This window comes from Mastomys coucha, unplaced genomic scaffold (assembly GCF_008632895.1).
Source record: "Mastomys coucha isolate ucsf_1 unplaced genomic scaffold, UCSF_Mcou_1 pScaffold16, whole genome shotgun sequence".
NCBI classification, from domain to species: domain Eukaryota; kingdom Metazoa; phylum Chordata; class Mammalia; order Rodentia; family Muridae; genus Mastomys; species Mastomys coucha.
In genome coordinates, this window is record NW_022196898.1 from 71,712,844 (window position 1) to 71,718,903 (window position 6,060).

Here is a 6,060-nt window from a genome sequence, read left to right on the forward strand (position 1 = left end):
GTTTTGGAGTCAGGGTAATTAATACTGGCTTCATAAAAAGAAAATGTTTCTTTTCTATTTTATGGGATAATTAGATAAGTGTTAATGTTAGTTCTTCTTTGAAGGTCTTGTAGAATTCTGCATGTAATTCACCTGAACCAAAGTGTTTATTTGTTTATTTTTCAGTCAAGAGATTTTTAATGACTGCTTTTATCTCATTTGTTGCTGTGAGTCTATTTAAATTATTTGTTTTACTTTGATTTAACTTTTGCATGTCATGTATACCTAGAAATCCATATATTTCTTTTTTATCTTTTTCAGTTTAGTGGAATATATTTTTGAAGTATGTCCTACTTCTCTGACTTTCTTAGTGTCTCATGTAATGTTTGCCCTTTAACTTCTAATTTTACAGCTTTGTTTTTTGTGTCTTTTAATTTAGCTAAATGTTTGACAATTCTCTTTCTTTCTTTTGTTTTTTTGTTTGTTTTGTTTTGTTTTTTGAGATATGGTTTCTCTGTATAGCCCTGGCTGTCTTGGAACTCACTCTGTAGACCAGGCTGGCCTTGAACTCAGAAATTCGCCTGCCTCTGCCTCCCAAGTGCTAGGATTAAAGGTGTGTGCCACCACCACCCGACCTGACAATTTTCTTAATCTTTTCTTTTTTTTTCCTTTGGCTTTTGTTGTTGTTGCTGTTTTTCGAGACAGGGTTTCTCTGTATACCCCTGGCTCTCCTGGTACTCACTCTGTAGCCCAGGTTGGCCTTGAACTCAGAAATCTACCTGCCTCTGCCTCCCAAGTGCTGGGATTAAAGGCATCCTCTACCACCACCTGGCTTCCTTAATCTTTTCAAAGTGGCTACTTACTGTTTCACTGATTCTTTGTGTTGTTTTAAATTTGTATTTTATTAATTTCAGCCCTAATTTTGATACTCTCTTTCCAGCTACTACTTTTAGATGCCATTTGCTCTGGCAACATTCTCAGTATGGGTTGGGATCTCATCTCTAAGATACATTTCTTCAACAGGTTGAATGGAACAGACTCACATGAAAGGTGTAGGAATATCACCAAACCATGCATTCTCTGTACCCTTCTGTGATACTGAAAATTTAATATTATTCAAGAAAACACCTCTCTGAGGTCCCAAAGTCCTTATCTAGCACGTTTGTCTAATACTGAAGCCAATTTTTCTTCTTGATGCCCGAGTAGTATGCCAGGTATACCATGTCTAGAACCCTACGGGAGTTAGCAATTTCTATTTTCACAAAGTCACAAAGTTGTCTTGTACTATCAGATTCAGCAAATATAGGCCCTAAATAAAAATTTTACATAATGCATGAAATATAATGAATTATGCTACATATATGCTAATATGTAGCTAAGAGAATGTGGTGACATTTTCTGCACTGTAGACATTATTTCTCAGTATTGAATAGCAAAGTTCAAGACTCCTGCTTCTGTAGATACTTTCTGTTGCTATGTTCTCCCAGAGAATATTTCTTTCGCATTATTATTCTTTACCCCTAGATACTATGAATCATCTAAATAGGGAATAAAATCCTGTGACTATTCATGTCCATTGGATTGATCATCTAAATTTCAGTTCACTAGTTCTCACGCTAAGGTAACAACATGAAAGTAGCAATGCCAGTTTTTCTTTACTATAATCTTCCTTTTTACAATGAAGAATGGATTTGCATAGTACATATGTTGTTTAAGGTTGCCATAGTTATAAAGGGTATTTTTAGTCTTATTTTTCTTCCCATAGTGTATTTCATCCCCTGAGGCTCCATGACAGTGGGGTGAATCAATATTTTCTGAAATGACTAAAACCATGCTCCAAAATTTAACTTTTGTCTTTGTAAGTTAATTTTTTCTCTTGTGACAGAAGCTTGACTAGTATAATTATTAAAATTTTCACATGTTAATGGAATTTTCTATTGTATTTTAGTAATACCTAAATAAAATCAAATGGAATATTCACACCTGACATTCTCATACATGATAAATTGTTTGCCTGATTATATATATTAGTACAAATTTGCAATATATATCATATTCACTCATACAAATACCCATACTTGTATGATATTTAATGACATGGGAACAAATGTGCTTGTAGCTTATTTTTAAATGGAAAACTATATTGAATATATTTTTGAGTTGTTAGCCACAATATCATTTAGAAAACAGATTGTAAAATATAGTAGAATTAGATTTCTTCAACATTGCTTTGAAACAATTACTCTCCTGGCAATTAGATGGGCTAGAGACCTTTGCAGATTCTGAGTATAAATTTTTAAGTACAACTTTTTGTCTGTCATGAATTTTGTTGAATGGCCATAGTTATAGTAGAAAAGTAGAAATTTCAGCTTTGAAATTGATAAGAACAGATATTGAGCAATTTAATAAGCACTTGGCACCTTTGAAATTTAATACATTATGAAGCTCAGTAAAACAGGAGTAGGGAAGTTTTAAGATAACAGCAACAATGAAAGAATAAAAATTAAGTTTGTCTTGTATTACTAGTTAATTGTCTATTATTTCCAAATCTTTAAAGTACCTGATGCAATTGTGAGTAGATGGAATATTAGTGATTCTTAGCAGCCTGTGGGATGTTCTCTTGAAGTATTTCTTTAACATCAATTGGTATTTAATTTGAGATACTAAAAGAATGTTCCCAAGGGACATTGCCCCATTGTAAATTTATAAATGAATTTGTGATTGTAGGAGGACTACTTATATCATGTTAGGTGTCTTCATGACCTTGTTATTGTTTCCTCTGGACATGACATATTATTTGTGTCAAGTTGCCAAGGGGTGGATTGTAGTAGCTATTCCTGGTTGACAACTTGACTATATCTGGAATGAACTATAATCCAGAATTGGAAGGCTCGCCTGTGATCCTGATCTTGAGATTGGGAAATACAAGTTTCTGCCCTGGATCTTGGCATGGAAATCTTGAGGCATAGTGCCTATGGATGCCAGGAGATGGAGGCAAGGAGATCTCTGAATTCAAGATCATCAGGGACAAAGCAAGTACCAGATCCAGGAATGGTGGTACACACCTTTAATCTGGGCCACACCTTCTGCTGGAGACCTACATAAGGACATTGGAAGAAGGAAGATTCTCTCTCTTCTTCACCTGCTTGCCTTGTAGGACTGAGCAACTGCTAGATCCTTGGACTTCCATTCACAGCTGCTGCTGACCATTGTTGGAGAGATGGACTACAGACTGTAAGTCACCAACAAATTCCCTTACTATATAGAGACTACCCATAAGTTCTATGACATTAGAGAACCCTGACTAATACAGACGTTGTATACAAGTGCATTGTTTAGTTGACGTTTCAAAGACGTAGGAATCAAAAGAACTAAATTGGTCTTGAAAATGTATTTCTCAAATTATCATAGATATTAGTTTTCATTTATGAGGGAATACAAAACTGAAGGGGTTAAATTTCATACAGATGGTTGCCCTACAGTTCTTTATTGAATTCATATACTAGTTAGGAATATATCACAGTATCAACGATTTCAAGAACAATTCTGGTTTTGAACTTCTGTCTTTGATTTCTTGTAGATAAACTGATTTCTGTTGAGTAAAAGAAATCTCATTTTTCTCTTTACAAATTCTATATGTTTTCATCCCAGATCAGCTTGGTGGGAGAGCTAAGCTAATCAAAGGCTTTCTAGGTTTTCACCCATAAAATTTAGGGCATAGGTTAATAAATCTGATAATCTTTCTACTTACTCAACAGAAAGATTTGACATTGAATATCTGCTAATATATACTAAATGAAGGGAATAATTTAGGAACCAAGAAGAATCAGAAGAAATTTTAAAGGATTTTAAGTTTTTCAGTTCTTCTCATGGTGACTGTAGTTCCTTTGTGGACATATATTCACATTCTTATGGTGGTTTAAATGAGAATGGCCCCACAGTTGCAGATGTTTGAGTAGTTAGTTCCAAATGGTGGGAAGAAATATTTGCTGAGATTAAGCCAAATAGGTACAATTGTTAGTAGTGGCAAAGAGGAGAGTGAGAGAGGGGAAACAAACATGCAAGGGTATATATGTGTGTCTGTAATATGTAAAGACTCAAAGAGAGAACATCGTGTGTGTGTGTGTGTGTGTGTGTGTGTGTGTGATGTCAGAGAGGGGGTTGAGAATGGAGTCATCCTACAATGGGTCAATAATGACCCTACTATAAAACCAGTAAAATTCCCATGACAAGAAATCACTTACTAGGAAGCAAGGTCCCAAGATCGCCAAATATCTAAGTTTACTGCCTGAGTTCTTGGTTACCCTCCAGAACATGACAATGTGATCCTATTGCCGAAGATGCCACATGCTTGAGTCATAAATAATAGAGATAATCAAGGGGGTGCTGACCTGGAGATTTCATCCTTACTGGCTAGCTTCCATGGTGCTGGAAGGTGGTATGCATGCTACTAGAGAAGAAGTCATCATCAGCCATACTGAGCTATAAACCTTGTGAGGCACAATAATTAAGAGCCTGGCAAAGTATGTCCACTGGTGCATTAGCAGCTGGAGCATCATAGGAATGAGCCACACCTGGCAGCATTATTGGGCTGAGAACCTCTGCATCGATGGAGAACAGGCAGAAGGGATAGCCTTTAGTATCATTCTGCTAAATGGACACTTTATTAAACTGATTATGATTGGTTTATTGCTATACCCATAGATTAATGCACCTATAGGCATCTTCCTTAGAAGAAGCTCTTTAATGAGGAGTGAGAGGTATAAGGATACGTGTTTGGAATCCAGCTGGAAATTGTACTGGTTTCGAAAACAGGCAGCAATATGCTCTCTAAAGTCCACAACCTCACCAGCCACCTCATCCCTAACATTCACTCATCGATCATGCTACTGATTACCTTGAATAACAAAGGCAAAATTTGGGTGTGAGTATTGTGATTTTTACTTTATATGTTTCCTATCATAAATATCTTTAACATTCTGTTAAATGAGTCACAAATTATATTATGTACTACTATGAAAACATTATATATAAATCAACACATATAGTTATATGTGTATAATGTCATCATAATGTGCATACTTTTTATGTATATCTGCTGAAGTTTTTAAATTTTATTCGTTAATTCCGACAAGTATCTTTTGTTTTATTTTTCCCTGTGTTTGCTCATTCCTTTGCTGTAACATTTAGAATATGGTTTTTCACTAATAAGGAAAGTTTTTTTTTCATTTTTGAGTTCAATGAAAAAAGATATATCATTTCCAGTGGACAACAGTGTCTGCCTGAATTCTACATGACACTAGACAGTGAATGTGACTTTCTTTGCAATCTGTTAACCTGAAACTTGGAATATTGTATGGTCAGAAGCAATTTTGTCATAAGCAGAAGTTTTATTTCCTGAATGTTTTTTTTAATATAGAGATAATTAATAATTAATGTGGGGATTTTACCATCCAAGAAAGTATAAATTGAAACCAATTCAGGATTCCATTTCATCAAGTCCAAATGGCTACCATTGATAACACAAGTGAGAATAAATGAGGTTGGCAAGGAGATGGGAAAAGGAACTCTTTCTTACCCTTGAATGTAAACCACGCAGCTGGAAGTCACGAGGAAAGATCGTCAAAAGGTAAAACTACAACTACAGTCTGATGATACTCCTCAGTGTGTGTTCAATAGGCTGTAAGTCAGCATGCCACAGGGACATTCACACATCCATGGTTAGTGCTACACCATTCTCAATAGCCAAGAAATGAAACCAACCTAGGAGTGTGTGTGCGTGTGTGTGTGTGTGTGTGTGTGCAGGTCACTCAACTGGGGATCACAAAAGGAGGGAGGGTTGACTATGGAGATGGAATATAGACAAGTGATAAAATTCATGTGATAAGAGGAAGAGCGCATAACTGAGGAAATGAAGGGAAACTCTTAGAGGTGATGGATGGGAGGGGGCAGAAGACTGAATAGGAACCAAGTGTAATGACACATACCATACATACAGCAAGCACAGAGAGAAAGCCATTGTTTACCTGCTAGTATAAAACGCAATAGTTAAGTTTTCAACTAATTATTTCATTTATTTAC